Genomic DNA, 10,476 nt, shown 5'->3' on the forward strand with positions numbered 1-10,476 from the left:
GGAAATCTACTGTACTTTCTAGCAGGTGTGAGAACACTGAGGCTCCTTCAGTTGCAGCTCATTTCCACTTACTAACTACTTTATCTCTGTGGATGAAGCAAAAGTGACTTTTGTGTTTCCTGGCAGTCTGCTGCTTCAAAGAACCTAATAGTGATTTGTTTATTTCAGAGGAAATGGAGACCAGTCAGTGATGACAGATTTATTGGTTAAATGGACATCACAAAAAAAAATTTCATGAAGTACAGGCTGGCTCTAACCACACTATGAGAACTCATGGTAAGAGGTGATATGCATTCCAGAAATCCAGTCCTGTTTAATCCACTCCACTCTACTCTGTACATTTATATAGCACCTTTTACATGATTTCCAAGAGCTCTGTACAGAAATGCAACAATCACTGTACTGAAAAATATCCAGGTATATTAATGGCCTACATTTAGACTTGAAAATACAGAAAAAGGAACCAGACTCTTGAATATCTCCTGGCAATGACTCAGTCAGTGGCAGGCAAGAAAAAAATGGGTGTCCAATCACTTCCAATTAAAGCTCACGATAGACAAGAATTTCTTAGTTCTGGAGAGACAATTCACAATATGGCAATTCACAATAGCTCCTAGTAGATGAGAAATTTGGATTGGAGCAATGAAACGTGAAAATTGATATGAAACTTAGTGAGATCCAATATAAATTATACAATATGGTTGATCAAACTCAGTCCAACAAGAGGAAAAGGGTTTTCAGCAGTTGAGAGGTTTGCAATGCATGGAGATTTATTCTGAGAATTGCATAGTTCCAATGTGAAAAATAAATAAATCAAAACATTGTAGAGAAAGATACTACCAGATTTATGTTGCTATAGTCTTTCAGTGCTAACTGGATGTGATAATTGCATCTGCCAAAAATGGTAAAATACATTTAGAATAACATACAGGAACCTGTTTTGAAAATCCCAGATAACCAGATAACTGCTCTTTCTCTGTAAGGGTGAAGAACACTGATCAAGGCAAGCCCTGAGATATAACCAGCAGGGTATTCCATTTGATCTGGATTCAATTTCAGAAAAATAGCTGGCTAACGTTATGCATCAACCAAACAAACACACCATTTGGAAAGAAGCTGGAATATTTGTTGAGGCAGAGGAATATATTTGTAAATCACCTCTATACATATGGTTGGCTAAAGCACATCTGCCAATAATTGGCTCAAAAAATCATCAAAATACTAAAATTCCTCTATTTAAGATGATAAAATAGAGAGTGCTATTTATTCTTTGGAGCCACATACCTGCACAAAAATACCTCAATCCACCCAGCATTTAGAACTGGAATTATCGTTGCATTTTTAGTCCTCCTACTCCCCAGTCTAGCTGGACATCCTGAACGGTTTCTCTCTGTTTATACATAAGGAACTGTAAGCTAGTTTTTTTTCTTTAAAAACCGAAGATCTGAAGTATGGAATTACTGCAGCCCTGTGTAAAGATTATAGAAGGAAATTAAACTAGCAGATCTACGTGGGGATTACTGTGGGGAGCATAGTCATGGTGACTTGCCCGAAGTAATGTACTTGCTTCTCAACAGGGCCAGTTTGCCTGGTAAAATCATAATGCTGACCTGTTGGAAACTCAACTTTTTCTTCTTGATTTTTTTACAGTTTCTTATTTCAAAGCCACCCATCTCCTCTAATTTTTTGGGATGCAGGGTATCATGGGGGCTTGCTTATTAAAATTTAGTCCTAATCTTTTAAGACTACTAATAGCCGTACTCTTTTAGTAATTAAATCTAAATTTTAAAACCTCATAATCAAAGAATGAAGTCCAAAGGTTCTTTTGAATCATATGCAACATCCTAAACACCTCACAGCACAAAAACTTTCAACTGGTATTTTTATTGAGTTTGTATTTGTGTGTGTGTGTGTGTGTGTGCATACAGAACTTAGGTGAAAAGAACAGCTAATTTTTCTATTTTTTTTTACTGTAAGAAGGCACACTAGATGCTCTGTTTGATCTTGATTTAACCCAATTCTGAAACTATGTATATTATGATCATCTGTATATTATGAACCTTAAATATAAGCACACTGATATGCAATCATCCTATACACTAGGCTCACTTGAGAAATTTTCTAGGGCTGGAAGCTTACTTTACAGAAGAAAGTGCACAACCCTGGTTTCTCTAAAATATTTTATATTTTTTAGGATTGCCAGCCTAAAGCAAACAAAAGCATATGAATGTACTGCATTTTAAGAGTTCACACTCTGGAGTTGGTTGAACTCCTTACAAATATGTTACCAATGTATAAGATGCAGAAAAGTATGTCCCCAGTATGAAAGCAACGTGAGGACACATATTTTTAAAACTCAGGACATGCTGGAAGGGTTGCAGCCTTGCAGTATTAACAATAGATCTCCTAACTATAAGCAAATGCTTGAAGGATATAGATGAGGGACAATTCTGGAATAAAATATTTACAGTTAAGTTCTATAGCCAGGAGGAGATAGGCTAAAACCTAAAAGCTGCCTCAACAAAAAAGGATCAGCTTTCAAGAAAACTGCACACCCGACTGTTACCATTTAGGCACCTAAATGAAGAACAATGGGGGCTGCTGGGTTCTGAGCTCTTTCAGGCATCTGGTCCAAATTCTTTCCTTCCATATGAATCAAAACAAATGTTTAGGCTACCAACTTTCCATTGCCCTTTAAGTTTAATGCCAGCTTTTCTAGCTTTTAAATTCCTTAGTATAACAAGATGAATAAAACACTAACTTTCCAAAATGCCCAGTTAAGCACTATTTGTAGTATTTTCTTTTTTATCAGTAGCAGACATAAATTTTGTAGGAAATAATTGTAAAAATGTATCTTCCAAAACCATATCTTTGGGAACAAGATTTTTTGGTTTAATACATTTAAAAAAATATGAATCCATCTTACTTCACTATCCAAAAGTCACAGATTAACTCATACATTTGAAGACAGAACAGACTGAAAAACAGCATAAACAGTAGCAGAAACAGTCAGAAAATTACCATGTAAATTGTACAAGAAAAAAAATGAAGATCATATCATTACATGGAAGTAGAACATAGGTCGATGTGTACTTTGCTACACTCTGCAAAGGGAAGATTTAAGCCTACAAAATTGCTGCTGCTCAAGACAATTACGTCCATCCTACAGTGACATGGATCCTGATACAGGAGCTGCAATGCTCTCTCTACAAGTCCAGAATACATCACTGTGCCTGGACCTTCATGCATCCTAGGATGGTTGAAATCTGTACTGAGTAGTCATAAAACCATGTATTCAAATGTTAGAGGGCATCTATTGAGACAGACAGAAACTATGGTAGTGCCATACCTTTACAACTAAAACAAATGACATGGGAAACACATCTGATACTAAACCTCACGGAGTAATGGTTCACTCCCAGTCCCCTTCCCACTATGGGAAACCTGTTCTGCAGAAATGTGTGAATTCAAACATTTTTTAAAAATCTCTGATTAAGAATGCAGAAATTTTGCAGGCTTATTACAGAGCATACTGAAATGTTCAACACTTTCAATCAAGTTCATGAGCAGGTAGACTCCACTGGACAAAAGCAAAGAATACCTGGATATTTTGTTTTATTTTTACAGCACACACAGCAGCAAAGGGCAGAGCAACTGGACACAAAACCATGGGTGGAAATCTGGAGTTTTTGCTGACTTGAATGAAAGAAAGCTGTTTCAAGAAGCACGTAAGCAGAGTTGGCAGGAAACATCTTTACTAATTTACACGAGCTAATTTAATAAAATATGAGAGATGGAAAGAAACATACAGTCCATTTTCAGCTTTTCTTATACTGAATGAGAATCCTTCTCTTCAGTTTTTCTTTTCCAAACTATAGTCAGGTTTAAAGTTTCTACTGCTTTATGATTCTTAAAAAAAATATTTTCTATAAGGGATACTATGCTAAACATCCGTTATGCCAAAGTTAGCTCTGGCCTTCAGTTGTAGAAAGAGTTTTCATTAAGAAAATTAAACCAAAAAATTGGAATTAACTACTTGAAGATGAGAACAAAGACTCTTCCCCAAACTAGCTACTCTTGTCTATAAGGATGTATGAGAATTGCCTTCTGAAGCTGCATAACAAAGAGAAGGGATAGGACTGTAGTAGAGCCTGAGACAAGGCTCAGAAAAAGAAAGTTGAGAGTATTTTAAGATGAGTATCAGGCCAAAATTCCTGCAAGTGAGATTTATTACACCATGGAGTCTGTTTCCTGAGACTGCTAATGAAAGCAAGCTATTTTTTAAAATCAAAATGAGCATTTAATAAATGAGTACCACACTCAAAACCCATATATATAACCCATTTTTTCATACTGAATTGAAAGGAATCAACCCACACTCAAGCTTTTTAGTCATCACTGCTTCACTCAATCTGTCACTTGTCTAATAAAAGAATATTAATATGGAACGCTGTTTGGCAGGGGGTACCTTTTTCCCTGTAAATAGGATTCTTCTAGATAAATTATCTATACAACAGTGTAATTAATTGTCTTGTAATAAATTCTCTCAGGGCAGTTGTTCAACCGTTGCCCACTGTACCATCTGACCATCATCCATGTCCATTACACTGGAAGTTATGGTATCCCTATTGGACACTGCAGAGTCAGTAATTTCTCTTTTGAGCCAAAGAAAGCTTAGCCTGGCATAGATCATTATAGATGAGAGAGGAGAAGAGGCAGAGAGACGGGTCTTTTTCTCTTCTTTGTGAAGATTGGAAGTGAGGTGAGGAGGCTGGTGATGAAAGTCAGTATGACTATGACCAAAAATCTTTTGGCTGTGACAGTTTTGCAGCATTTCCTGAAGAGGGACAGCCTCTTGATCCTTTTTAATATCCTTATTAGTCTCCAGTTCAAGAAGCGTGTGTGAGGACACATTTAACTCCCATTGAAGTCAATGGCTCTTAAGCATATGCTCAAATTTTTTCACAAATCAGGACTTTAATCTGTTCCTTATGTACATTTAGGATTACAGAGAAGTATTCTGTTTTTGAAGTTGCTGGAAACATCAGCTTGCTGATGGGAGGTGGGGGAAGGGACCAGGACTCCATCACTTTCAGAAGTCTACAACTTTCTTATTTCTTTCTAAATTTGCATCAGAAAAGCATCGTTTACCATTTTTTAAACCTTCTCGAATAGTGTTTATTGAATTCTAATAGATTCTAATGTGTGCTGCAGAAATGTGAGTTACTGACACAACACACTTCTAGGTTTTCCTTAGTTAGCGTCTCCTCCCTTTCTCCTCCGTAAAGTTGATAGAACTCTTACCAAAATCCAAAGAGATTTATTCCTAGCTAGGAGAAAGAAGACTTGAGACAAAAGCTGTAAAACTGTCTCTGTCCTACTCTGCAAATGCACCTCAATTCTATCATCTACTGCTTTTGGCTATTTCAGTCCTGGAATAAACCCCACTTCACTGAGTCTGAAGTTTGTGCCAAACTGTATGATGATTTTTGTGATATGGAAAATAGCCCACTGGAGACTACCTGTAAAGCAGCCAGTCTTGTCATCTGATCTTCATGTTAATTTATGTCTTCAAAGTTCAGATTTTATATATTCTGTAATTTTATCATGTACTCTTTGCTGATATTACACTGAAAAACCCTAGATATTGAAAATAACTGCAAAATTGCCAAGCCCAAGCATTCAAAAGGTATCAGCAAGACTCCTGTATCTTTGCTTTTTTTTCTCGGACTGAGGTTCCCTCATCTTTCCCAAACTGTTTTTAAAACACATTTAGGAATAAAATAGCCCAGTATAACCAAGTGCTGGCCCAGTCAAATCATGTGAACTATCCAGATCCCTATCTGCTTTTATTTTAGATTTGATACACACACGCACACCCCCCTGTCCCCAAATGCATGTTCATGTCTATTATATAAATGAAATGGAATCACATAAAAATATTTTACTGTTTTCAAAATTCCTCTTACAGAAAACTAGAGTGAAAGAACAAATTGCCAATGCTATTTAAAGAGTTTACAGGCCCCTTCAAAATGAGACTTTACTTGCTTTGAAGCACATTCCTTCTGGCATAAATAATTATTACCTAAAATCTTGGAGTTAAAAGAGTGCATTTTAAGAAAGTTGGATTCCCCACACACACACATTTGGCTTAGTTTCAAATACTTCCTTTTTACACACAACTCATCTCAACACTGGGTACATCACTGTTATTAGATATTAAACATCAGCATTGTCGTGTCTGGGTCATGCTTGATTCTCTATAGCTGTTTACAGAATCTGCTCTGTGGTGCACACCTTTATGGAGTTGAAACCTCAAGAGAGACCACACAAAACACATCTCTTCCCCCACCCCCCCGCCCCCCCCGCAGTTCATTCACAGTCTTGCACACTTTTCTTACACACTGCAAACACATAGAAGAGCCATGACGGAACTATGTTTGCCAAAAATAAGCTCACAGTAAAGGAGATGAGGGGTTTATGACCATGGGTAGTGACAGAATATTGCTTTTAGATGTTTCTTGCATGTACATGAGACATACCAAAGACAAAGAGTGGGAATGGGAAAAGGAATAACACAATTAAGACAACACAGAGAAAAAAAATGAAGTAGATAAGAAACAGAATCCAAAACACTGGCTGAGAAGTTGGGCAACGCCTTGCAGGGAAGTAAATTTAAGAGGATAAGCTGGAACCAGAAGAAGGATTCTAGGAAGGGAATTTCTAAAGGATATGACTGAAAGGTAGGATCATTTCATCAGATTTGGTTTTGGCGGGATTAAAATATGAGCCAAGAGAGGGCCAGAGCAGGAAAACAGGATTCAAGTTCTGCGAAGTGGTGTAAAAGTCATTTGCAAAACAGACTGAAAACATGCTGTTGAGAGAGAAAACAAAAAAAGAAGCTTGTGAAGTCTCATGGCAAAATAAGGTCTTCTAAACCATAGCTCTCACCCTGTTCAGTGCAAGCAGCAGCCCACAGCCTTGTACTGGGGAAACCAAGGACAAACTTGTTTTACGCCTGTAAAAGATGCTTTGTGCTCACCCCAGGCCTCTTTTGTGAGCATTTTTTTCCTACATCTGTGCATTCTTGACCTAGAAGGAAAGGAAATGCTGTCTGCTTTTACAAAGAAACCAAAAAAGTTACTGCATAAAGTTAAGCTTTAGGGAGAGCAGAGGTACATAAGCCATCAAATGATATGGCAGGGAAAGTGCAAAGGCTGATTAGTGAGACCTTCTTTTTGTGCTTGTTGTGCAACAGGATACACACATTCCCTGGACTTTTTTCAGTTCCAAAACTTTCAGAAATACTCTTCCAGAGGTATATATAGGGAACATGTACTCCCCTCCAAATAACTTCTGAACTATTAAGGCTCCATGTAGGTTCATATGAACACCTCAGATAGGAAGAGTACTTCTTGAATTTCCAGCTCACTGTAGATTTCACCTCTGCTTCTTGTAAGAAGACACCACTGATATGTTAACAAAATCCTTTTAATTAATAGACCAGCAATAACATGTAGCCAGTCTCCACCACATGGAGACATGAAGCTTTCCACTTATCTCCATAAACAAGTCAACCACGTATTTCCAGGTAAACGGATGCAGCTTTTAGTTTGTGTGTGCGTGAATTAAAACTATCAATTAGTTGTGGAAACATGCTTGTAAAACACAAAAGCAAGCCAGAGCCTCCATAAATAGTATTTTCATGGTATCTACCCATATGTTGTGGAACTACCAACATTTCTTAGCCATACATCATCAAACTGAAGGAATCAATGACAAAGTAGTAACTGACATGCTTGTACTTAACTTTTTCAACATTATACTGTTAATTCCAAAAGAATTATACACAGTAACCTAAGCTTTGACAGAATTAGCGCATCAGTACGTAGACTGGCAAAGCACCGAGTAACTTTTGCAGGAGGGAAGGAAACGGCTTCTCCAAGAACTTTGAAGGACTGGGTCATTCTGTAAATTTTGTTTCATGAAATGTACTTAAAAATGGCTGGACACATTTAGCTACGGGACTGGGAACACACAATCTCTATCCAAAAATATTGTTTGCTTGGGTGTCATGTCTGGCAAAGCTCTCCTGATATGTTTGCAAATACAATAATATTAAATCTCTGATAGTTTTTGTGCCAGCAGACTGCAAATTCAATTGGCGCCTTCTCTGCATGTCTACATTTCAGTTTCGAACCAGTGAAATAAAGATAGCTTTATAGGCTTTGAATACTGTTAGATTTCTGTACATACCCTCATATTAAAGTAATAAAGATGTCTGGCTTATAAAGTTGTAGCATCTAAGTGTAAAAAGCAAAGGGGTCAGAATGAGTGGAGTAAACAAATTAAAATACAAAGCTAAGCCAAACTACGGGAAAGTTTGGCAGAATATTTCTTCATAATGTAAACCAATCAAAATTATTTGCACTTGTCTCCAGGTTTTTCTCCTGTGTGTGTTCACATCTTTTTTTTTTAATTTATAATTTAAGTTGTTGCATTTTCTATTTTTAGTAACAACATATTGTTTCACAAAAAACAAGTAATACAGACAGAGTTGTCACTCTTTTTATTGACCCAATAATTATGAACAAATCATGTAAATTAAAATGGTAATACAAGAAAAGATAAAGCTGCAGATTAAAGATGCCTCATGAACAACTGCTAATGAAGCCTTCTATTTTTATCTGACCCATAACTGTTTCATCTTGCATTGCCTAACAGATTAACATTACCTTACACTACTGTTGTATTTAGCAGATCCCTGCAGTTCTTAAGTTGATGTAGGTTACATTTAGTGGAACTCTGATTAAGGTAGAGGGTGGTATTTCTGTTTTGAAATTAAGAAAGCGCTCATTTTGCAAGGATAAATGGAAATTGAAAGGATAATACAGGCATGCACTCCTTCAGAAATGGACTTTTGTAAAAAAAGAAAGAGGCAGGGAGGGAGATAAAGGGAGCCACGAGTGAGACCATTAGTGTATATTGTTCTAATGTCCTCAGGATCACAAAGAGTTGTAGCTTGAGGTCATTGTGATCCTCCCAAAACAAGAATATTTGGGGAAAAAAAAAAAAGCTTAATATTATTATGCCAATTCTGAGTCAATCAAACCAGTAACTCCAAACTGCAAGGGAATTGCAATGTTCATAGTTCTCCCTAAGCCCTATGTAAGGCAAGTATGACTTGAAGACTTTTACTAGGTTTTACTGTCTAGTTCAGAAAATAGCAATTTGAAAGGGGTGAACATGTCTTAGCCCCCATTAGATTGCTGTTTTCTTCTGGCAGAAAATAGTATTTGGCATTCTAAGCACAGTTTTACAAGATATCTTCAAGTAGTCAACATTGCTGTAGCTGCCCAGGCTTCCATTCACACTGTTTTTAGCAGCTCAGTGTACCAAAGCCTCACAAAATATGTCATCCTATAGTTTATCAACACATCTGACCTAAATTCTTTTTTCTTCACTAAACCAACTGATATTTCACGAACTTTTTAGACATCTAGTCATTGTTCCTCCTGTTCTTTTTACAGTAAAAAGCACATTTTAATAGGCAGTTTTTGCTTGTCCACATATTCTATGAAGTCTATGGCATTCTGGTATTCTCCATCAGATGAAAACAAAAAGGCTTGAAAAGCTACCAAGACCCATGTGCCTGAGGAACCTCACTCCCCATGTCAAAACACCCCCTTCCAAAGAAGCCCCTATACACGCCCAGGATACATTGTGTGCTTCTAGAATATGCCATTTTTTGCTTGGCAGGTAGAAAACCCCACAGTTCATTCAACTCTCTTCAGGGCTACATTGTAAGACCACATATGTCCAACAGATTTTTTGGTATCTATTTTTAGAAGGACCAAAGTGGGAAACAGTTTTTTCTGCTTGGTAAATTTAAGTGACTAATGCCCTCAATTCACCAAAATGTGTAAACATACACCTAACTTCAGGGATGTTCATATCAAACTACTATGACTACTTCAGCTATGAAGTCCTGGCTCCACTCAATAGTTAGTTTTCACTTTAGCTTCCCAAGATTTCATTCATGTCCCAACATACAAAATTAAAAGCATACTACAATCATCACAGGATCACAGTCTAAGAATTAAAACTCAAAATAATGACAGAGGATACTGAAGTGCATCTAACGTAGTCTATGTAAGGCAGCATTTGTTCACTTACTTGCTAAAAATAATAGCTATTAGAGATCTGAGAGAATGCAGAAGGAAGAAAGACTTTTAAAAGCTTGAAGTAATCTGTTTCAGTTTTAGTTTTTCATATCCTATTTGCTATAAAATAATGTTCAATCAACCAATTTTTCTTTAGTCCAAGAAGCAGCAAAAGAAAGGAATGAAGGAAGAAAGGAAGAGAGGAAGAGACAGAGAGAAAAAGAGAGAGAACAAGAGATAAAGAGAGAGAAAGAAAGAAAAGAAAGAAAAGAAAGAAAAGAAAGAAAAGGAAAAAAAAGAAAAGAAAAGAAAA

General features: G+C 36.8%; 1 protein-coding gene across 1 annotated transcript in view; it reads right to left on the bottom strand.

Moving 5' to 3' along the window:
• The window catches only part of MEOX2 (mesenchyme homeobox 2), a 54,352-nt gene that overhangs the window by 34,867 nt on the left and 9,009 nt on the right, over positions 1 to 10,476 (bottom strand). The window lies entirely within an intron of this gene.

Source organism: Corapipo altera, unplaced genomic scaffold, assembly GCF_003945725.1.
Source record: "Corapipo altera isolate COAL_440 unplaced genomic scaffold, ASM394572v1 44, whole genome shotgun sequence".
NCBI classification, from domain to species: Eukaryota; Metazoa; Chordata; class Aves; order Passeriformes; family Pipridae; genus Corapipo; species Corapipo altera.